The sequence below is a fragment of the Monodelphis domestica genome, chromosome 7 (genome assembly GCF_027887165.1).
Source record: "Monodelphis domestica isolate mMonDom1 chromosome 7, mMonDom1.pri, whole genome shotgun sequence".
NCBI lineage: Eukaryota > Metazoa > Chordata > Mammalia > Didelphimorphia > Didelphidae > Monodelphis > Monodelphis domestica.
The window spans coordinates 43,113,366-43,138,053 of NC_077233.1; the positions used below are offsets into that span (position 1 = coordinate 43,113,366).

General features: G+C 34.8%; 1 protein-coding gene across 14 annotated transcripts in view; it reads left to right on the forward strand.

The window, feature by feature from the left end:
* The window catches only part of LOC100619412 (contactin-4), a 1,170,520-nt gene that overhangs the window by 308,133 nt on the left and 837,699 nt on the right, over positions 1 to 24,688 (forward strand). For 10 of the 14 annotated variants that reach the window (XM_007500110.3, XM_007500117.3, XM_056804538.1 and 7 more), the window contains one exon: positions 17,088 to 17,147. The exons of the other annotated variants lie outside the window; for them this stretch is intronic. The gene's annotated coding sequence lies outside the window, so the exon portion shown is untranslated. The remainder of the gene's footprint in view (positions 1 to 17,087; positions 17,148 to 24,688) is intronic. 14 annotated transcript variants of the gene reach the window in all.

Sequence of the window (24,688 nt, forward strand, 5' to 3'; positions counted from 1 at the left end):
TCCTTCCTACCAAATTGCTCATGCCCTCTGATTGCAAATTGCAGTTACAAAGGATCCATTTTTTAATAAAGTAGATACATTTTTTTCATGTAAGATGAAGCTTGTAGAAGAGGAGAAAAACATAGTAGAAGAAAAGAATATTCTGGATTCCCATCTAGATTCTTGGTTTACCTATGCCAGGGATGCTGTTAAGACTCCTTCTAGCTAGCCAGACAGCTTGTAGGACAATGTATAGAATGCTAGTTTCTAGTCAGGAAGACCTGAGTTCATATTAGGCTTTATTTTGACTAGTTGTGTGATTCTGGCCAAGGCAATTAACTTCCATTTGTCACAAATTTATCAACTAAAAATGGGGATAATAATGGCCTTTCTCTTCCATTGCCTGTCTGATACGTAGTAGGTATTATTTAGGTGCCCATTCATTTCCCCCTTTCATTTGGTGGCCAACCTGACTGAGGAAGACTCTAGGTCTGATGTGAAAGTTGAAAAGGGCATTTTTGAATAGCACCATTAATTGTCCAGGACCTAGAGTCCAAAGTCCTGGATGTCTGACAGTGAACATCTTTTTTTTTTCTTCTTCCCTTTCCATTTTTGGTCTTCAGTTTCTTCTCTGTGAGTTTAAGGGATTGAGAAGGAGCAAGAAAGAAGCAAAGCTTCACCCTATACCCATTGAGAGGGTACCTGATATTATCAGGCCTGTGATTCAAGGGTTGTTTTTTATGATCAAAGGTGTTTGGTTTTTCCTCCTTAGTTTGGTTATATGGGTAGGCCATGCCCCTATATCTATCAAGAAATGGAAATAATAAAGTCAGCCCCTGAATGGATAAGGAACAACAATCAAGTGCATAACCTTGTGAAATATGCTGAATGAATCCTGTCTATACCACCTTGCTGTCTCAATTTAAATGTAACCTTTCTTGAGTTTAGTTTTCTCTTCAAAACCTTCACCTAACTGTCATATGCTTCTACTGAACTTCTAAATACAAGAGACCAATACTCACGGTGGGTGGCTGAATAGCAGGTCTACTTATTCAGTATTAGTTCCTCCAGTCTTCCATTTCTTACTGCAAGTTGTCCAACTAGTCTTATAATGGGCCTCTGATGTTGCAACTTGTCTTTAATGGGATGCCATATACTGCTTTCCTTCCCTGGAAGTGGGTGCCTAAACAAAGAGACAAACAAAGACAATGCAAATATGAAAGGAAAGAGGAATCCTTCAAGTCCTGAGCTGGAGAAATGATGTTATTGTTCTAGCCATCACTATTTTAAGACAGCTGAGAATAAGAGGTGACCTTGAGGCAAGAAACTAGAACTTGGTGAGATACTTAGCAGAGATGTAAGCACTGAAATAGAAAAAGAAAGAGAAATGCTGGTTTCTGGCCATTAGAAGAAGCTGAGATAATGTAAAAGACTCCAAAAGAAAATGAATTAATTTGCCATCAAGCCCATATAGCCAATAAGGATATCCTCTAGATTGAATTTTCTCAAATGAGGGGTTAGATTTTATAACATATCTATTTTAGTGGGAGAAATTCTGTATTTCAAGAGAGAAGACCTGGGCTAAAACCTGGATCCTCTACTTATTACCTGAGTGACCTTGCACAACCACTTAACCTCATTGGAACTCCATTTTTAATAAATAAAATGGGAGAAGAAGGGTTAAGGAGTAGGTCTCTAAGGTGTTTTGCCTCTCTAATTCTAGAAGCCTCAGGTCTAATAATTAAAATCTTTGTAACTTTCATGCCTCAAATGTATTCCTTCCTCATTCCTTTCTCTTTGAATCCATACTTTCTTTAAAAATCTTTTCAAATATCTTTGTTAAATTTTAAATTTTTACTTCTCCCAATTATATATTGATACAATTTTTAATATTAGTTTTCTGGCATTTTGCAATCCATATTCTCCTCCTCTGTCAAATTCCTTCTACTTCCCCAAGAAGGCAAGGTAATATGATATAGGTTGTCCATATAGTAGGACATAATACATATTTCCATGCTTGTCATGTTGTTAAATAAGACATATTTGCTTACATTAGAGAAAAGTCATGAATAAAATAAAATGAAGAATGCTATGTTTAAATCAGCATTCATTCTAAGTCTGTTCCTTCTTTGCCAGTGGATTTCCTTTTTTTTTTCTTTTTTGGTCACAAGTCTCTTAGAGTTATCCTAGATCCTTGATTTGTTGATGATGGTTAAGTAATCCACAGTTGTTCATCATACATTATTATTATTACTGTGTACAATGTTTTCCTGGTTCTACTTACAAAAAAAGTTGCTATAAATATTTTTTTGTACAGATAAGTTCTTTTCACCTATCTTTAATCTCTTTGGGATACAGACCTAGTGGTGGTATTCTTGGATCAAAGAGTATGCATAATTTTATGGTCATGTGAGCATGGTTCTGATTGTCTTAGAGAGTGGTTCTATCAGTTCACAGCTCCATCAATGGTGTATTACTATTATGGTTTTTCCACTTCTCTTACAACATTTATCATTTCCTTTTTTTGTCACATTAGCCAGTCTGGTGGGTGTAAGGTGGTACTTTAGTATTGTTTTAATTTACATTTCTTTAATTAATGGTGATTTGGAGCATTTGACTATAGATAGTTTTAACTTTTTCATCTGGGAATTGCCTATTCATATCTTTTGACCAATTATCACTTGGGAAATCCTTTGTATTCTTAAAAATTTGACTCAGTTTTACTAATATTTGAGAAATGAAGCTCTTGTCAATGATATTTGCTTTAAAATTTTCAAGCATCATCCTACAGAAAGCCTGTTATGATTCTCCATCTACTCCCCCCCAAAAATCATTTATATTTAGTTGGTATATTATATACATATATATGTGTGTATATATATGTGCATGAATACATATACTAAATATGTACATATATAAGCTATATATAAAAACCTATCTTGTAAGTTAGGAGTATATAAATAGCACTGACTTTTTAAAGCTTATTAATTTTTCATTGTGAGCATTTGCATCTCAGAAATGAATAAATACTTGAAATTGAGATTGATTAATTGTTTTTTGGTTGTTTTGATTTAAGAAAACAATAGATAAAAAGTTAATAATTCAGGTTCAATTCAAAATATCACATTTATAAAGAATTGATTTTTAAATAATACTTGCAAACTGCTACTCAAATTTATTTTGCATATATTTATTTATGTTATCATTTTCAAAACATAATATAAGCTTCTTTATGACAAGACCTCTCTTGTTTAATTTTTGTATCCTAAGAGCATAAGACATTGCTTGACATGTAATTTAATAATTTAATTTATTATTTATTTTATTTTTTATATTATATATATACTTTATATATATATATATATAATTTAATAAACCATTGCTGAGACAGAAAGAGGTAGATTGCCTCACATGAGAAGGTGTGAAAGAGTTAATAGACTGGCAGGGAAGAAGGGGGATAGGGCACAATGCTTGAACCTTATTCATTGGAATTAGCACAAAGTTGGAATAACATTCACACCCAGTTGGTGTAGAAATCTATTTTATCTTTAAGGAAATTGGAAGGGAGAGGCAATGAGAGAAAAGAGGGAGGATGATTGAAGAGATAGCAAGTTGGGGAAGGAACTGATCAGAAGCAAAAGATTTATGATCAGGAAAAGGCTAAAATGAGAGAGAGAAGGATTAATGAGGGTGTTTGGGGGTGAGGGGAATGATATGGAAGCAAACTCAATTAGTAATCATAACCATGAATAAGAGTGGGATAGCCTCACCTATAAAATGGAAGCAATCTGAATTCACATTGCAGCAGACCATTCTTCACTATAATTTTTATGTCTTTTCATGTGTCCACATCACAAATCTAGAAATATGTTTTGTAAGATAATACATATAATTAATATCAATAGATTTTTCATATGACTAGATAGTTTTGATTTCTTCATTGGATAATTTTCTATTTATATTCTTTGACTATTTATCATTTGGGTATGCCTTTTATGATTCCATCTACTCTCCCACCTTACCATCTCTCACAGAATGGAGGGAAGGAAGAAGAGAGAGAATATGGAGTGTTAGAAAATAAACACCATTTTTTTTATTGATAAGTTGGAAAAAATAAAACATTAATGAGAAAAAATAAGTTATCATTGATTGTTTTATCAATTCATTTCTAAGCCCAAATATATCCTTTAGTCCAACCTCAAGTGAAGAAAATAAGCAACAATGATGAATAGACCTAGTTTTACCAATACAATAGTAAATAGGATTTTAGGTACTTACAATATTTATCATGGACAGATGTGGAATTGTCTTACCTAGAGATCAATTAAAGCTATTACTGATTTATGAATGTTTCAATAGAAATTTAACATCAAATAAGATGATAGTTGGTGTACTCAAAAAAATATTATTCTGGTAGTCAAACAATAGCAAACTAACCACAATTTTGATGCTGTCTCTTCCAATAACTAGTTTTGTAATTATGTACACCTTTAGCCTCTCTTGTAATCCTTATCCTCATCAGTAAAGAGGATGTTGAATAAGATCACCCCTAAAGTCTCTTCCAGGTATAACATTTCATGGTTCTGTAAATTTCACATCACAAGCATATTGGTGTGACATTTTTAAAGTAATTCTTGTGATTTCTAATGGAGAGAGACAGTCTTAGCTGAAGAGGAATGTTGTTAATGAATCCATCTTCCCTACTCATATGTGATCTCTTCTTTATGAAGAGGCAACAACAACAACAACAAAGCACAACCCAAAAACTCCACACAAAAAAACAACATTGTGAATGTAGACCAATTCATTGTTATGGAGTATAATTTCTTTTCTTCTCTTTTACACTATTTAATTACCATTCTGTTTAAGGTAACAGTAGCTTATACTTGCCCAAAACTGTACTGTGGCCCACATTAGTCATTAAGTTTATCTATACTAAATAGTACAGTTTGGCAACAGTCATCATTCTCTTATTGTCCCCACTGTCCAAAAGAGAGAAAAGAGTCTTGCTTGATACTCCTCAAAATCAATTACTCTCAAATGATCAAGAAAGAATCCTTAAACTTGTTATTTTCTTTCAAGTGCCATCAAAACTATTATATGTTTTAAAAAGAAAGCAAAGATAGATAGATAGATAGATAGAGAGAGAGAGAAAGAGAGAGAGAGAGAGTTCTTGTGTCCTAGAGACAGTAAAGGCTAAGAATATTTAGCCAAATTCCCAAGAGTAATGGTAATAAATGAGTTTCTTCCCATGAAGCCAGACTGACTGGAAATTTCTAGGAGTAGATTAGCTTCACTGAACTGGGGTGTTCTATTAGCTTTAATGACTCTTCAGAAATATATGCCAAAATAATAACATACTGTTATTGAAACTGAAATGGCCTACCCTTTCTGGAAAATAATTTACCTTCATATGAAAAGACAATGAATTTTTTAATCTAGAGATATTGCTGCTAGCCATATATTCATGGAGCTCAAAATCAAAGAAAGAAAGCCCCCACATGTTCCCAAATGTTCATAATAGTAGCTTTTTTAAGAGAGAAGGAAGGGGAAGAAATGAAGAAGGAAGGAAGGAAGGAAGGAAGAAAGGAAGGAAGAAAGGAAGGAAGGAAGGAAGGAAGGAAGGAAGGAAGGAAGGAAGGAACGAAGGAAGGAAGGAAGGAAGGAAGGAAGGAAGGAAGGAAGGAAGGAAGAAGAAACAGGGTATGTAATTATCTCATTTATTGGGAAATGCATGATGGAGATACATGCCATGGAATATTTACCATAAAAATTTGCAATGAACAATTTTCATAACTAGGGAAATATTTATAAGACATGCAGGACAGTGAAATAAATAGGTGCAGGGGAATGCTATGCAGTGACCATAATATTATAAAGAAAAAGAACACTAAATGTTCTTGTACCAGATATAATTTTGGATTTGGAGCCCCAAAAAGCTGGGCTTGGATCTTTCCTCAGACACTATGTTTGATACTGGGAAAGACACTTATGCTTTCTTGGTTTCAGCTAACTTATCTATACAATGGCCTTGATTGATTGAATGAACATGATAATCCCTAGGGTCTTTTCCAGATCAATAATGACATTATCCTAATATCCCAGTATATATACTGCCCAATCCTGGCCCTGTAGAAAAAAAAAAAAACAAAACAAAAACTGAGCAAACTGTCTTCCTTTTAAAAAAAAAATTAAAAAGAAAACTAGGTGATGGGGTCACTGTCATTATTTTACTTATTATAAGAGAGGATACAAGAAGGCATGGTGGGTAAATCTAGAAATGATTGTGATGTTAATACTAAAGACATCAATAAAATATGCAATTTATAAAAAAAGAACAGCAATTGTTCTTTAAGAATGTCAAAAACTCCTATAGAATTCATCTAAGTTATTTTCCATGTTGGTACCAACTGGATAAAGGCTTGCACTTAAAAGAAATGAGGTGAATTTTTATAACATGTCACATTAATCTATTGTATTATGTCAAAAAATGCATAACATAGGGCTCAAAATTTAGAATATATAGAATGACAGGTTGGCATTTTATTTGTGCATTCCCACTTCCCCTCCCAAAAAAACTCCAAAAAAACATGATAATAGACCAGTACTAATTCAATGGTGGAGTGAGACTGGGGCTAGACATCCCAGATTATTCTCAATGGAAAATATATTAACAGTCAACAAAATGGCATAGGAATAATCAGAGAGACAGAAGAGAGAAAGAGAGAGAGAGAGAGAGATACAAAGAGAGAGAGAGAGAGAGAGAGAGACAGAGAGAGAGAGACAGAGACAGACAGACAAGGGGGGGAGAGAGAGAGAGAGAGAGTGAGAGAGAGAGAGAGAGAGAGAGAGAGAGAGAGAGAGAGAGAGAGAGAGAGAGAGAGAGAGAGAGAGAGAGAGAGACTACTAATAACAAATCGGCTTCTTCCTGAGTGCTTTGGTGGGTGAGGTTTCATTCTCTTTGTGGTGGCCGAGATGGAAAGATGATTGAGGTGACATTTTTGCTTGTTGAATCACAAATACAGGCACCTGCAAGTACTCTTCACTAAATCACTGAGACATCCATGAGCAACATCATTTCTTGCCCTGTCTACATGTAAATGATTCTTGTCAAAAATATAATTTCATGGATTCTTAAGATTCTAAGTACCTTATGGGCAGAGACCATTCCTTACACCTCACAATTAGTCTACCCTCATTATTTTTACTTGCACACTCCTTGGCACAAACGAGCTTCTTAAGAAATATTTCTTAAATTGACTTGTAATCCCTTGACAAAGAAAATAAAATCACATGCCTGGATGGCGTTTTGAAGAAATTATCTCATCTAAGCCTCTTGGCTTTAAGCAGATGTTGTTATTGAAATTACTAGAGAAAATACCTAGAGAAGTAAACTCAGCCCATCTTAAATAACCTGTTTCAGTCTGTTTGGGTCAGGAGAATCTTTCCGCTATTTATCTGAAATACTAATTTTTTATTAACATATTTCATCTGACCTCACTGGTAGCAAAAGCTTCTATCCTGACCCTGCAATCCTATCAATTTATTTTAAAAGATCTAGCTGAAAGATTGCTTCTCACACAGAAGCTTCAGATTCTCTTTAGTTAGGAATAATCCTTCTATTCATGAAGTTCAAATAGTCCCTTTGTAATGGGAGGCCATGCGATTCCATGGAAAGGACAGTAGCTGGAGAGGCCCTGTTTGCCATCACTGTGGTAGTTTTTCCTTCCCTTTCCAGTCAGAAATTTGAGTGAGATGGGCAGGCTCTCTGTGTATGGAGCTAAGGAGCCAGGATTTTTCCTGAGGCCAGCTCTTGAATCTCTGCAGATTCTGTTTTTGCTGCCCTTCTCTGTGCTTTCTCCCCGTGAGTGCCCATGGTCTGCATTCTTTAACCTGTTGGGATTTCAGGTCTTGCTGCTTTCAAGGGTAGGTCTTTGGTGGTCTTAGTCAGCTGCCAAGGACCTAGAGGTACCCCTCACTCTAGAGTTTCCCCTTACTCACTCCCTGATTCTATCATGCGCTGGCTCTCCATAGGTGGGGTGGGGGAGGTTAGACCAGCTCGTGTTTTGGTGGGAGCTTTTTTACCCCTTTATAGTGTGGAAATGCCCAAATCCCACATACTTTCAATGCTGCACCCTACTGTATAGTCTCTTCATTGATGTGATTTTTTTTTTGTCTTTTGAGGTAGTCTATATATTGGTAGGTGCTAAGAGGAAGAGTCCTGTGTCTAGACTGCCGCCATGTTTACCCATAAGTCCCTAGTGACTATTCTTGACTGAGTCTTGAACAACACATTCATGCAACTAATTTCCCTAATATGGAGTCATGAGCTACATTTGCCTGAGATTGCCTCTGCCCAACATATGAATTGCCCTAATTATTTTATGATAGAAAATAGAAACAAAAAGATAAATTAGATCTTTAATCACTGAAAAGAGTTTGGCATATCTATTCACTGAGCCTCCCAGCTGCCCCAGAGAGATCTTAATGGCTCAGCATTAAGACTATCTATGGTAAAGAAGCATGGCTCAAAGTGCACCAAATATTTATATTCTCTTGTGCAATTGTGCTGTCTTTGATCCAAGGGCTTCTTTTATAGGCAGATTGCAAATATTCTTTCCCTTCCCATCCTGTGTAAGTCTTATCTATATTCTCCCTGAATTCCTTGATGGAACTCCACTCATTACAGTTAATAGACTTTCTCTAGATCTTAAGACATGTGGATTTTGTGACAGATTTGACAGATGGGAGATTTAGGGTTCAACCTTGTCTTGGGTTTATAAAATTCTCTTCGTAGGCATGTTTCCCTATAAACAATTCAGCCTCTTATTTGGCTTCTATTTCAAGGGTCCACAAAACTGTGGTCCATGGATAAAATCCAGCCTGCACTGTGTTTTTGTATGATTTCTGAACTAAAACTATTTTTGTTTTTTCTTTTTTCTAACAATTTGTTTTTCATTTTAGGCCATACAAAAACAGGTGGTGAGTGAGATTTGCCTCATCGGCCATAGTTTATAGTCTCTCATTTTAGAGCTCAGTTCATTCTATTTCTGCTGCATATGAGATATATGTTTCTATAGATCTATATCTTTATATATATATATATATATATATATTCCAATCAATTATCCATCTGTGTGTTGTTATGTGCACAATAGGTGTTCTACTTTTAATTTTTCTCTGGAGATGGACATTCACAAGTAGTTTTTTTTTTTCATAAATTAATTCTGTAGCACCATATAATATTCTCTTGGTTCTACTCATTTCAGTATTTGTTATTGTGTTTTTTCTATATGTATTTCCAAATTGTTATTTTTTTAATTAATTTGCTCATCATTTCTTACAATGCATAGTATTCCATCACAATCATATATCCTAACTTCTTCCTCCATTTCCCAATTGATGGACATCCACTCATTGACCATTCTTTCTTAATGTAATCCAAATAAATAGATATTATGAAGCAATACTCATCCTGCCCAACTTCCAGTCTCTGTCAGAGCATTTCTCTACTACTTAACAATCCAATATAAAATGGCTTTCCAAACCAAATGCTTCAAGGTGACAGTGACTACAAAGGGAATATGGCCTCTTTTACCACATATGGCCAATGTATCCATGAGTGTCACTATTCCATTATTTAAATTGTCACCTTTATGCTCAAGTGCAATAAATGCCCATTTTCCCTTTAGTGATGACATTTTTTCTTCTATTTTGTGAAGACTTGAGGGACCCTTATTATCCAAAGATAATCATATCATCGAGATGGTACTCACTGTGTCAAGGAAAAGTCCCAAGGAACTGATTAGCTCTTAATACCTTTGAAATCTGTTTAATATTGTTTTGAGTGGTATTTTGTTTATGTAGACTAGGGAAAACAGATTTGTAATCTCAGTGGTGGCTATTATTCATTGCGTTAATGATAAAAGATGACCAAGTGACCATTTATTTGATTGTTGCCAGCCAGCTGAATTAGAAAACATGCTATTTTACATTGGGGAAAAACAGCATTTAGATGTAAACTCTTGCCTCATATTGGTTCAATAACCCTTGTTGTTAATGCCAAATTATGTCAAGCAAAGCTAATGGGAATTCTGGAAATAAACATGGATTATTTAATGTCTATATGACCTTTACCTTGTGACAGAGAATTCAGTTAAATTTCAACTACCTGTGAAGGAGATAAAAATATCCACGAGGAAGAGCTGGCTGTATTTGTGACTCAAAATATGATCTTATGACTTTGCAAAATTAGAAATAGTTGTTGGCCAGGAAGGGAGTGATAGAGTGAAGGGGGATGAGGGGACATCATTAAAGTCGGTGGCCTTTTTGAATATATTGATTTATTGAAGACTCTCACCTTTCTCATGGTGCCCTTCATATCCAAAGAAGATTCTATGTGGTTAGCCACATAGGCAAGACTGTCAGGCTGGCCGGTGAGGAGCTACCTGAGTGGCGATATTAAGAAAATTGCCCTTTTCCCTACATAAAAACCGACATTCTTTTACAAGGAGGGAATTTGTCCAGTGTAAAAACTGAAGCGAGCTCGATTTCCTCCCTCTCCATTCTAACCACTCATATGGCTGTAAGACTTGGACTAGCTACAACTGTCACATCTGGCTCTTTAAACATTTTCATTAGAAGCATCTAATAATTAACAAGCCTTTACACTTGGGAAGCAGTTTGTTTGCTTGTTTGCTCTGCTTTTGTCCTGAAGAAGGAAAAAATAGACCTGATGTTCCTGTATGTATTTGGGAGGAATCAAGTTCAAGAGTTGGCAGCCCCTGGCAATCTAGTGTTGTATGGCTGTATGATATTAGCAACAATTCATGTAATGCCTGAAGCTTTATAGAACATTTTACAACTTTTATCTTACTTTTATCCTCAAAACAACATTAGAGGAAACGACTCTTATTATTCCCATTTTATAGAGGAGAACATTGAGGCAGAGATTAAGTGACTTGTCCAGGATCATCTGACTAGAAGTCATCTGAAGCTATATTTGAATTTATCTTCCTCAATCCAGCTCTAGAGCTTTATTCACCTTTCCAAATAATAATCAAAATTTCCCTTTGATTTAGCTATTCCATTGTTAGACCTATACCCAAAAGAGATGTGAAAAGAGGAAAAGGTCCTACATATACAAATGACTTTATTTCAATTCTTATTGTGGTGGGGAATAATTAAAAATGAGGGGATGTCAATCAACTAGGGAATGAATGAACAAATTGTGGTATTTAGATGTGACTCAGTTGTCCTATATGAAATGAGGAAATAAAAGATTTCAGACACCTGGGAGGATTTATATGAAGTGATTCACAATGAAGTAAGAAGAACCAAAAGAATAATTATATTTTAACATCAATATTATGAGAAAGATTATTTATGAAGACATAAACTGATCAAGATGAAATAAACAAAACAAGGGCAATGAATACAAAAACCACACTGTAAAGAAAAACAGTTCTGAAGCCTCTAAGAACCTTGATTGATGCAATGACTGTCTATGATTCCAGAGGCATCTTTCCACCTTCTGACAGAGAGCTGAGAAATTTACAGCTCAGAATAAGATATATACTTTGACCATAGCCATTGAGAGAATTTATTTCACTTGACTTTGCATATTTGTTGGGTAGCCAGGTGGTGCAGTGGATAGAGAGCCAGGCCTAGAGACAGGAAGATTTTTCCTTCAGAATTTAAATCTCGCCTCAGATACTTATTGGCTGTGTGACCCTGGACAAGTCATTTAACTCTGTTTGCCTCAGTTTCCTAATCTATAAAATGAGCTGAAGAAGGAAATGGCAAACCACTGCAGTCTGTCTGCAAAGAAAACTCCAAATGGGGTCAGGAAAAATCAGACAACTGAAAACAACTGAACAACAGCAACAACAATGCATAGTTCTTGCAGGGAATTTTTTTCCCTTGTGTTTTAAAACTGTATGATGAGAAATAGGAGTGAGAGAAATTAGCTTTCTATATTTTTTCTAAAATATAAAATTTCATTAAATAATTTTTAAACCAGTGAGATGAAGACTATCTTGCATGTTGAATAGACTGGGTATTTCACACATTGGAGTATATGGATGAAATTCAAACAGACTAACCAATCGACAATGACCTCTATCTTTCCAGAAGATCCCACAACAATGAGATCATGAATCCATTGGGGTACTCCAGAAATCTTAAAATATGACCTCTAATCATTCTGATCAGGAATTAGGAATCTGTATGCTAAATAAGGCAGTAAAGGAAGTAACTAGTTGGCTTAGTAGATTGAAAGCCAGACCTAGAGGTGGTAGGTTCTGGGTTCAAATTTGGAATTAGACACTTCCTAGTTGTGTGACCCTGGGCAAGTCTCTTAATGGCTATTACCTAGCCATCCCTGCTCTTCTACCTTGGAACCAATATATAGTATAGATTCTAGACAGAAAATTAGGACTTAAAAAAAAAGAAAAAGAAGGCAGGAAGGTAGGCAAGCACAATTTATGAATATTAAACCATTTTCTAGAAAACTAGCTAAAAATTACTGACCTACTTTCTTAAAGAATTTTATGCATTTCTATAGTAAAACCCAATTTATGAAATATTTTCTACATAATAACCCTGAGTATATGGAAATATTATTTCCACTCTACAGAGGACAAAACTGAGGTCCATTAAGAACATGACACTTGTCTGTGCATAATTATTATAAGTATTAATAAATTAATAAATGGCAACCCTCAAGCTTGCGCCTCAATTTTTGGACTCAAAGCCCAATACTTTTTTTCTCCCACATTATCTTACTTTTTACCATCAAGAAACGGGCAATCTGTTCCTTGACATTATATTATAAATGAAACACCATGACATTTTTTAATGAAATGCTAGAAATATATGGACATGTATTTCCCCTATTCAAATGACAAATCTTTAGTTGTAAAATAAGGAAATGTCTCCATATGATCTTTGTTGTCCTTTGAAATCTGCTGAAAATCAGTCATGAAAACTTACCCAGTGAAAAAAATGTAATTTAATAAAAAGGATTATCCTCTTAGATTTGTTTTTATTTTTGATTTTGTTTTTTTTTTACCCCACATTTAATCTCGTTGGTTTGTTGGTCTTCATGGTGGTTATAGAGTTATAGAAATGCAGAATAAATGTTAAAATGGCAGAGCCATAAGATGCATTCTGGAGTATCTAATCTAACCACCTCATTTTAAAGATGAAGAAACGGAGTTCCAGAGAGGGGAAGGTCACACTTATTAGCTTTCTCTAGGTAGTGTAGAAACTTTCAAGAACAGAAGAATTGAATATCACAGTAATTCTTCAGCTTCCAGCAGCTAATATTTGCACATATTATTGGGACATACAACATACATCCAGAGGCAAAGGTTGACTCTGGGCAAAAGTATGAAATTTGTTTTCCATGTGTACTTTGAAATGTGATCATTTCCTTTAAGTTGCCACCTTGAATATTTAAAAGAACCTTGCTAGGCTCTAACTAGACCTTCTCTGCCTGGACATTCTTCTTTCTATAGTATGCTCAAGAATTGCTTCCAAACTCAATTCCACTTCCATTCCCCAAACACATCACAGCTTTATATATAATACATATTCAATATTATATTATTAAATTATTCTATAAATATATTGTATATGCATGTATTATATATAGTGTATAATATGACATATAAAAGGTTATAGATCTTATCTCTTCTATCAAGTATCTGATTTATGTTAGATAACCATGAAATTATTTATCATCAATATGATTATTATTATTATTACTAATAATATATTTTTTTACATAACGTTTCGTGATTTACCAAAGTATTTAGTATTTAAGTCATTAGATCCTCAAAAAAACCTTGTAAGGCAGAAGTCTTTATTATTTCTATTTTTATTAATGAGATAACTCCCAGAGACATTGTGCCTAAGGTTACATTATTTAGTATCTGGGATGATATATGAATCTAGGTTTTCCAGAGCACAAGCCTAGCATTCTATCTACTGAGTTGGACAATCATCAGAATGGAGAGGCAACTGGATATTACAGCAATGGGGAACTCTGTATATGGAATCAGGAAGATCTGGGTTCAAATCTAGCTTCAGATACTTAATATATGTTTGATGGTGGCCAAGTCACTTAACTTCTGTTTTCCTTAGATTTAATAAAATAGAGATCATAATACACCTACCTTCCATATTGGAAAAATAAATGAGATAATTGTTTGCAAAGTACTTGGCATGCCTTAAAAGTGTTCTATATCTGTTAGTCAAGATAATGATGATGATGATGATGATGATGATGATGATAAAGATGCTAACAATGGAAACATTTCTGGATTCACAGCAAGGATGGCTGAGGTGAGAATATCGAATCAAATATGAGCTAGATATATCACTGAACATTCCAGGATCCCAATCTAAGCCTCAGTTTCCTCAATTATAAAATGTAGAAATAATTGGGGTCATATGATCCTCATACAATTGCGAAAAGAATAATTAAAAAAACTCTGTGAAGCATTTTGCAAATTTGAAAACAATAGAATCATTAGTTATTAGTATACTTTTTGTGTTCTTTCATCATTTATAAACTGAAAGGCTTGTCAGAAGGGGAACAATAAAAAGAGAATTGGATTTGATGTCAGAAGAGCTGTATCCAAAAGACAGATCTGTTCCCTTTGATCTGTACAAAGTTGGGAAGGTCATCTTACCTCATTTTGCCTCATCTGTAAAATGTAGGGGTTGAATTAAACTACTTGCTAACATTCCTTCTAACTCTATACATGAAATTCTATGAAATATAATTCAGAGATCTCAGGCCCCATTTTCTGAAACACTATTATTCTAAATAATGAAAATCCAGTATTTGAATGGAAAAAAAAAAACTATAGCAATTATTTTACTTTTTACAAGAGGGAAGATGGTGTAGTGGAAAGAAAACTGGTCCCACCTCTGACACTTACTAGTTTTATGAGCATAAATAAAGCACTTAGCCTAATTTTGTTTTTATTTCCTCATCCATAAAATAGATGTGATAATATTATTTTTAGTCCTTCCTTTACAAAGTTATTAGGAATATAAAATAACATGGGATACAGAAGACTTTTCAAAGCTGAAAGACCTGTTATATAAAACTATATAAACATCAATTAATAGGATTCCATATTTATGGTGTTTTAGTTTATATCTGTTCTTAATTTAGTGTTTTATTTAAGCATCTTTGTATAGCAGGGGAGTGAGGTGGTACAATGGATACAGTGCCAATTCTGGAGTCAGAAGACTCATCTTCCTAAGTTCAAATCAGGCCTCAGACACTGCTTGCCTGTGTGACTGTGGAAAAATCATTTAACCCTGTTTGCCTCAGTTTCCCAATTTGTAAAATGAGTTAGAGAAGAAAATGGTAAACCCCTTCATTATCTTTGCCAAGAAAACTCCAAAGGGTGTCACAAAGAATTGAATAGAACTGAAAAAAAAATCATGTAAATAACAATATATCAGGTTGATAGTAAAATTTAAAAATAATACACCAAACCAGGCAACCAATTTCATCTTTTAGCATTATTATCTTGTTTACTATTGTTGTTATAAGCTAGAGTTGCAAATAGTGCTGTAAATAGCATCTCTGGCTGAAAACCAAACGGCAGTCTTTGTGTTTGGATAGTCTGGAAGGCCTCCTGCACATGTATTCGCCTTTCCAAGAAGCTTGAAGGCACAGCTCCTGAAAACAGAGAATTAAAGGCTAAAAAGTATTCCATACCTCTTTCCCTGGATTGTTGATTTACTTTTTTACTAAACAAAGTATACATTTTTTTCTGTTCATCAGAATCTCTCAAATGCTTTATTGAGAGTGAGAATTAGAGTATGTAGAATGGTAGAAAAAAATCAATGATTATTCATTATAAGAAATTTAAAATAGATGTGTATTTGTAATATCTGTCTGTGGATAAGTTTCTAATAATAGAAATTATAAAGATTACCTGCTTGAGCTATTGCTTCAAAAGTTGCATTACTATGAACATAACCTTGCTATAAGTTTGGGATTTGAGATGGTAATAATTTAATTATCTTATCTAAGAAGTGATCAGTTACTTAAAAAAAAATTATCTGAACATGACCACAATGATAAATTTTCCCTCCAAGCTCTTGTGGGGAATGTGAATATTTCAAAAATTCCCATATTACATTATGACTTTAGGTACTTTTTTGATTGAATATATATTACACAATATATATGGAAGAATCTACATTGTAAAATATAAGAAGTCCATTGTGGATCTGACAAAAGAGGAAAGAAAAAAAAACTTTCTAATACCTAGTTCCACATGCAAATAGATAATTTGAGAACCTGAAGCTGTTATAATACTATATTTCATTGAGGTCCTAGTACCTTGTCTAATCACATTTTAAAGTTTCGCAGCTCTAGAAAGCATCATAAAGTTCCAGAAATTATGATCTTGGCCTTGAATCCATAATCTCTCTGGGAATCTCCTAAGTGTTATTATTAAAGTAAAGAGATTTTATCTTGTTTAAATCCTCCTGAGATCATAAAATATTAAAGTTGGAATTAACCCCAGAGATGACCAACTTTAACCTACTTATTTTCTAGATGAGGAAAGTGAACTTTAGAATGATTTTAATGCCTAAAGATTATATCACCCATTAGTGAAGGTTTTAGAATTAAATCAAGGGCCTTGATTCCATTTCTTGTGCTAAAAAACAAACAAACAAAAACAACCTCTGTCCTTCCATTTTTGAATCAATACTAAGTAATGGTTCCAAGAATGGTAAGGGAAAAGCAATTGGAGTTAACTTTTGATCTGAACCCAGGATCTCCCATTTTTAGACCTGGCTTTTCATCCACTGAGCCACCTACCTACTCTGCAAGTGCTTCTTAACACTATATCATGCTAGATTTCATAGAAGTATTTCTTATTCTGGACTCAGTGAAGGCAAAAAAAAAATCATGAATCATTTGAGTAAAAATGCTTCAAATGATCTTACAACTCATCTGCTCTCTCTCTCTCTCTCTCTCTCTCTCTCTCTCTCTCTCTCTCTCTCTCTCTCTCTCTCTCTCTCTGTTTCTCTCTCTCTCTCTCTCTCTCTCTCTCTCTCTCTCTCAGGATTGTCCGGCATTACAATCATTCCACAATATGCATCCAATATACAAAGCCTTGTGAAAGGTAAGATCCCACCATAGGGGAAAGAGCCATTTATTGACTAATAGTATTTTTCAGTTATTGAAAATATTTGCTCTTTGGAACCTTGTCTCAGAAACAGATACTTAAAAAATGAGTTCGCCTGAAACAATGGGTGTTGCTACTGAGTGGGAGGTGGAAGAATAACAGAACAGTATTTGAAACCAAAACCTAGCAATACTTTTCCCTCTGTTTCCAATCCCTTCTTGGAGTTTTTAGTGTGAAAGAGTTAATATCAATTCGGTAATTTTAAAAATTAATTTTGTACAGAAAATAATTGGAGTTAAGGTATGATTTAACTACTAGCCTGAATTTAGAGTATAGGAAATCTTAACAAGTAGCTCAGGGCCAATGTCTGGACGATTTGGGCCAAAAAAACAGGAACAATGGCTAGTTTGGTTCAGTTTTTGTTTTGTTTTGTTTTGTTTTTGATTTTTTTTTTTGGTGGGGGGATTGGCAGGGGGAAAGGTAGGGAAAAAGATAAAATATAGCAGTTCCTTGAATAATTCTGCAAAGTAACTCAAGGAGCTGCCCCTAAAAGACAGTGCTTTTACTCATACTTTCTGTATGTCAGCAATGAACCATTTTTATTTTGATAAAAGATACAGACAGCTTAAAGAGTGAGATGAGATTCTCTGCTCCTATGAGCAAGACAGATGAAGTGAAAGAGCTCACTTGAATCTGCCTAAACATTCAAGGGGAAAATGCTACCCACTGGAGGGACTTGCCCTTTATGCACACACACACACACACACACACACACACACACACACACACACACACACAGAGAAAAGGTGGGTCATTTCTAAACATACCGTGAACCAGGAACTGGTCATTAAAATTATTCCAGGCAACAGCAAGAAAGGTTTTTTTTATTATCATCAGTAAGATTTATGATATGGGTAAATTGGATGGTATGATTTTAAGTCTCAATTAGGTTATTGATTATAATGTTGCTGTAATAAATCAGAAAAAGTCCTTATTTAATGTTCACTGACTTCAGATGCTTTATATGCCACCATTTCTGCATAGAGCAGATCTTTTTTAATGAATGTTTAAAGGGGATTATTGTTCCTCAGACAATATCCATTTATTCATAACTGTCCAAGGAACTCCACTTCTTAGACCTCCTAGGTCTAAGAAGGATCAGATCACATGCTATAGAGGAAGGAGAAATTGCAAATAACATTTTAAGCTGATTAAAATTAAAAGAGACTCCTGGGGAGGCAGGCTGGAGGGAGGCTGAAAAAAAAAAGAAATTGATAGGGACTAGAACCAGGGATTTTAATTGTATAAAGAACTTCCTAGTGAGGAAACCCCATTTACAGTTTATGTGGACCTCTTCTTTGTAAGTTTTAGACTTCAAGGATTTTGTACTCCAAGCCCTGGAAAATTGAGATATTAAGTGACTTTTCCAGGACCCTACTGACAGGCCTGGTATTGAACATCCATTCTAGTGGAAGAAGAGAGTTTTAGAAGAAGTCATGCATTTAATTTGAGAAAGGAAGAGAGAAAGGGAAAAGTAAAATTCATACCTTAATTTCCCCCAAAGGTACCTCCAATATAAGGGGGTACACACCTTTATTAAATGCCTTCTATTTGCAAGACACTCTGCCAAGTGCTTTACAAATACTATCATATTAAACACAAGACTTGAAGCCAGATTTCAAAACTGATTCTCTATTCTCAATACAACCCTGCCTCTGAGGAGGCTCAATGAAATATAGCAGAATCAAAATCAGAGAATCAGAGAATTTCAAAATTGTAAAGGCTCTCAGAGGCCATCTTCTCCAACTGCAGAAAAGGAAGCCCCTAAAACAAGACACCTGTGAAGTCATAATTCAACTGTCATTTCAAATCTTCCATCCAAGTTGAATAAATATACTTATTCCCAAGACAGTACATTCCAATTTAGACAAAAAGGATATTTTTGTGTTTGGCATCAACAGTTTAGTGTGGCTTATATTACATGACATTACATGACATTACATTACATTATGTTACATTATGTTACATTATGTTATGTTATGTTATGTTATGTTATATTATATTATATTATTATTATATTATATTATATTACATTATATTATATTATATTATATTACGTTACGTTACGTTACGTTACATTACGTTACGTTACATTACGTTACGTTACATTACGTTATGTTACATTATGTTACGTTATATTACGTTACGTTATATTACATTGTGTTATATTACATTACGTTATATTATATTATGTTATATTATATCATATTATATTACATCATATCCTATTACATCATATCATATACATCATATCATATTATATTATATTATGTTTTGTTATGTTATGTTATATTTTGTCATATTGTTATGTTATTTAATGTTATGTTAAGTTATATTATATATTATGTTATATTATAATGTTTTGCTATGTTATGTTATGTTATATTGTATAATATAATATAGTATCACATTATCATATCATATTATTTCCATGTTATAGTATGTTTTATTCTATTGTATTCTGTCATACTCTGTTATATTCTATGATGTTGTATTATTATATTTTATATTACATATTACATAGCTTACATTTATCTTCCGTCCATTTTTCTTTAATTTATTTTTAATAGTTATCACTATCCATTATAGATTTGCACAGTGGATATAGTGCTAGACCAGTGTCAGGAAGACTTGAGTTCAAATTTGGACCTCAGAACCTTATTAGCTGTGTGAATCCAGAGACTCACATAACTTGTATATTTTAGATTCTTCAACTGTAAAGTGGGAATAATAATAGGATTTCCCTCGGAGGGTTGTGAGGAAAATCAAATGTGATATTTGTAAAGCACTTAACAAAGTTTCTGGCAAATAATAGGAATTCAATAAATTCTTGCCTCAGTGGCCCCTTTCAATAGTGGTGTCATTGGGCGACATAAGGTATAATTCACAATTTCTTCGTTCTCTCACTTCCTCAAATCAAATGTATGACTCCAGCTTACCTCCAGCTCTCTTCTTCTCTCACTAGAATAGCTGAGCAAGCCCAGGATGGAGAGCAGAAGGGCAAGAAGTCCATGTAGGAGTCCACACTGCTTTTGACTGTGGCCATCAGCTAAACAATAGCCCCAGAGAGTGGACTGCAATCAATGGCGGGGTTGCAGAGATGGTCAGAATAACTCCATTTCGTAGAGCAGAGGGATTGCAAACCAGGGTCCTGGGTTCACTGCCTGTCAGGGCCATTTACTTTTTCTTGGTTAAGTGGCCACAGAATATCCTTCACATGAGTTCCTTCAAGAAAAAAAGGCTATTCTGCTTTTGTCTTTTTCTGCTCCAGTTGTATAAAGTGCTGTTGTATACCATATAGCTTATCTTTCTTCTTAATGTCTTTACATTTAGCATAAGTAAAGAGCTTTGATTACCTAATCAAACTGAGAACAGTTCCTGGCATAAAGAAGGGCTTTAATAGATATGACTGAGTGATTGATTGATTCAATATTCATCAAAGAAAAACATTGGTTAAAACCTCAATATGGCTCAATGTAAAGCCACTGCCATGGGGAAAAAATAAAACGAAAGCACTTTTTCCATTAAAATTGTTTATTGCATGATTTTCTAAAGATCTTTGATGACTAAGAGAGGACTTTGGCTTTAATTCCAATTGTCTTACTTATTATTTTTTTTTAATTCCTTACCTTCTGTCTTGGAAGAGCCTACAATGAGGTTTGAGAGACTTGCCCAGGGTCCCACAGCTTGGAAGTGTCTAAGGCCAGATTTGAATCTAGTATCTCCTGCTTCCAGATCTGACTCTCAATCCAATGAGACACCCAGCTGCCCCCTTCCTACTTATTACCCAAGTGAATTTAGGGGCACAAAAAGAAATTGATTTCCTTTTATTTTGTTTTAAAGTCAACCATTTTCAACTTGGGAAATATTAATGATATTTAATTATTTATAATTAATAATAAATACAATAACAGTTAGTATATATATATATTATATTTTAGAGTTTGCAAATACTTTTGCATCTATTATATTTAATTTTTAGAACAACCCTGAGAAGAAAGCACTATTATACTTATTTTACATTTGAGAAAACTGAGGCATAGAGAGATGAAGTAGCTTGCCCCAAAATCATAGAAGTAGTAATTTTGTGATGTAATATTTGAACTCAGGTCTTCCTGGCCCCACACTACTGTATCACCTAGTAAGATAAGGAAATAACTAGAATGCTGAGGATGAGAAAACAGAGGCATTTTCTGATGCCATGGTCAGAATCAGTAGGACCTTAAAGAGTTCAGTATTTTACAACACCTCATTAGATGTATTACCACCATGTTTTCAATAGTCCCCAATGCCCTGGTCCTCAGAAGAATCAGATCTGCTAATTGTGCTATATGTATAGATTTTATCTCCCCTTTATGTTTTAAGTAATTCAGGTATTTCAAGCCCTGCCTTTCTCTTTCATATCTAATCCAAAGGGAGAGAACAACTGGGCTTTTAGCTCCTGGTCCTTAAAGGGCTTAATCAGTCCCTTAGGGATTTTTGAGCTAACAGGAGAGACTTATGCAGAAACATGATTTTAATATTTCCTACATTTCTTTTGTCAGCAAATTGGTTCTTTCCTAACTAATATAGTAGTAGCTGTAGAATAAAATCATTATTAACATTCTAGAGGGTAACACTTTATCAAGAGGATAGATTCCATTGGTTTTATTTTGCCTTTTCCACCTATTTTTCCCAAAGATGTGGTTTTCAATGAAACTTAAACTACTTACTATAAATGAATCAACGTTAAAAATAGGCAATCTGATTGTACACACAAATTATTCTCGGTTGTAAATAATGAATCATTATTAACTCTATATTGGGTAAAAAAAAATATGTCCTTTGATGGACTCTATCTGAAAAAAGGAGGAAGATTTGTGCCTATTGGGTTGGTGGCCCCATGGCACACTTATACATTAAGGTGGCACAGGATTAGAAGAGAAGGACAAATTGCCATGGGTATGCCTCAGGGCATTCCCCTACCCATGAGATCTGAGCTCCATTGTAGTATCTACATAATCCAGAAGTAAATTGACCTTGGTGTGGATAGAATGCTCAACTCAGATTCTGGGTTCAAATCTTTCCTGGTACTGTGTCTGGCTGACCTTGGACCATAAAATAAGCCTCTGTGCTATTGATAATTCTATAGGATTTAGTTATGAAATCAGAGGTAATTATAGTCTACAGGATAAGCTGTGTATTTGAGTTGGCAGTGTGCTTTTCCTTCCTGTGATTTTTATATAGCCTGATGAAATCACAAATATTTCCAGCAGAGGCAGTTATGAGGAACAATGAATAGAAATCTGGCCCCGAGGTCAGGAAGAGATGAGTTCAATCCTATCTCAGAGACTTACTGATTGCTGGAGTCTTAATCTCTCCTCAGTTTCCACCTCTATAAAATGGGAGTAATAATAATACCTACCTCCCAAGCATCTCAGAGATGCTAAGGACCTCAGAGGCCATCCAGGTTCATCTCCTGTTGGGTTCTTACATTAGATTAACCTGTTTGCAAACTCCCCAGGAAAAGTACACTGTTTCATTTCAAAACAAGTGTCAGGGACATCAGGACATTCTTAGAAAATTCCTCCTAATTTTGAGCCAATTTAGGCTTTCTATAACAGAATTATATAACTAAGGATCAGACCTATGATTTCACTGGCCACTCCTTAGAAAGGAGACTTCCTCTACACATAGATTTCTCTTCCACATAGGTGAGGTTAGGGGACTGGGCCCCCCATGATCTGGAAAATCTGAGTAAAAAATTTTGGCTTCTCCTTCATATCAGAGAATTCTAACTTTTTTTCCTTCTCTTATGGGGTGTTTATATTGTGAAATTTGGGTTAAGTATTTAGTCATAGGCTATGTCTAGGTCAATTTTAAGATATCTTTACATTTCTAGCTTTTTTAATATTGTCTGATGGCTTTCATACTCTTTTTATAGAATGTAACTTTTAAAAAGAAATTATCTGTATTTCTGGTATTAGAAGAGACATATATTGATATTTTATAATACTAGAACTTCAGTTTTCTAAACAGCCATCTAGTTCAGAACCCAATATTTTACAGATGAGGAAACTTGGAGAAGGAAGGAAGGAAGGAAGGAAGGAAGGAAGGAAGGAAGGAAGGAAGGAAGGAAGGAAGGAAGGAAGGAAGGAAGGAAGGAAGGAAGGAAGGAAGGAAGGAAGGAAGGAAGGAAGGAAGGAAGGAAGGAAGGAAGGAAGGAAGGAAGGAAGGAAGGAAGGAAGGAAAGAACAGATAATAAATGACCAAACTAGACTTCAACACACATACTCTGATGCCAAATCATATGCATAGTCCCTCACACCAAATAACTAAGAGAACAAATCAGAACTGGCCCAGTTTGATTCATGTTATCTAAGTCTTGTGTGGGTAACTTAGGAAAAGCAATGGTTCCTTTTTTCCACTTCCTCAGAGGCTATATGACCCATCTGGGAAATAGGAGCCTTGCTCTCATATTGCAAACACAGGAACCTGGGTAATGTTACCCAGAAATGCAAAATGGATTAAGATTTCAGACAGGCCATGAACTTCCCAAGAATATGGATTTTTATAAAAATAAATAGGAGGAAGAAGAAGAACAGGAGAAGGCAGAATCAATTCTAAAAAGATAAAAAATGAGGGGGGAAAATCCCATTTAGCAGAACAGTGAAAATGGAGTGGATGTAAGGCAGCTGAGTGAATTTGAAGAAAGATTAAATGCCTGGCCACAGGAGGATGTAAATAAAGCCCGGGCACCAGGTAGATGAAGGCCATGAGACTTCCCAGATGAATGCCCTCCCCGTTATGAGCTGTTTTGAAGTTTGTCAGGCACTTGTCTCAAAGGTCAAGGACTTGACTGTGTCTTAGAGAAGTTATTGTGATGATTTGGGCTTTTCATCCGCCTTTGAAATAAAAGATTGGAAATCAGATGAAAGCGACCTGAATCCTTGTTGGCAGAATAGGGCTTTTAAAGAAGAGCTGTAATTACAGCCATCTTCAGAGGAGGTGGAATCAGGGTCTCTAGGAAGTACAAGATTAGTGGTGTTGGTAATAAGGGTGCCCAAGGTGTCTTCACAGTATGCTAAGGGTTTTGAAAGCCAAGGATCAGGAGAGCAGGTGGTCGAATCCAGCTGCAGAATAATCCTCTTAACCTCATCTGTTCTCAACAGGGAACAAAAGAAGAAAAGGGGGGGATCAAAATAAGTCACTTACAGCATTGAAAAATAGGAACATAGCAAGTCCCCAGGGATCACCACTTGAAGTAAACGAGTCCTGCTGTTAGTCATTTTTATTCATAAAATAATGAAGACAATTGCCATAAAGTACAGTGCAAAAGTAAAAAGTATGAGATAATGAGATTGTAAATTTGGAAATGGAAAAGACTTCAAAGGCCATCTGGTCCAATCTCTGTCATTTTACAGTTGGCAAAACTGATGTCCAGGGAGGTTAAGTGCTTTAGGATCACAGATCTAGAACTGGAAGGGAACTCAAAGGCT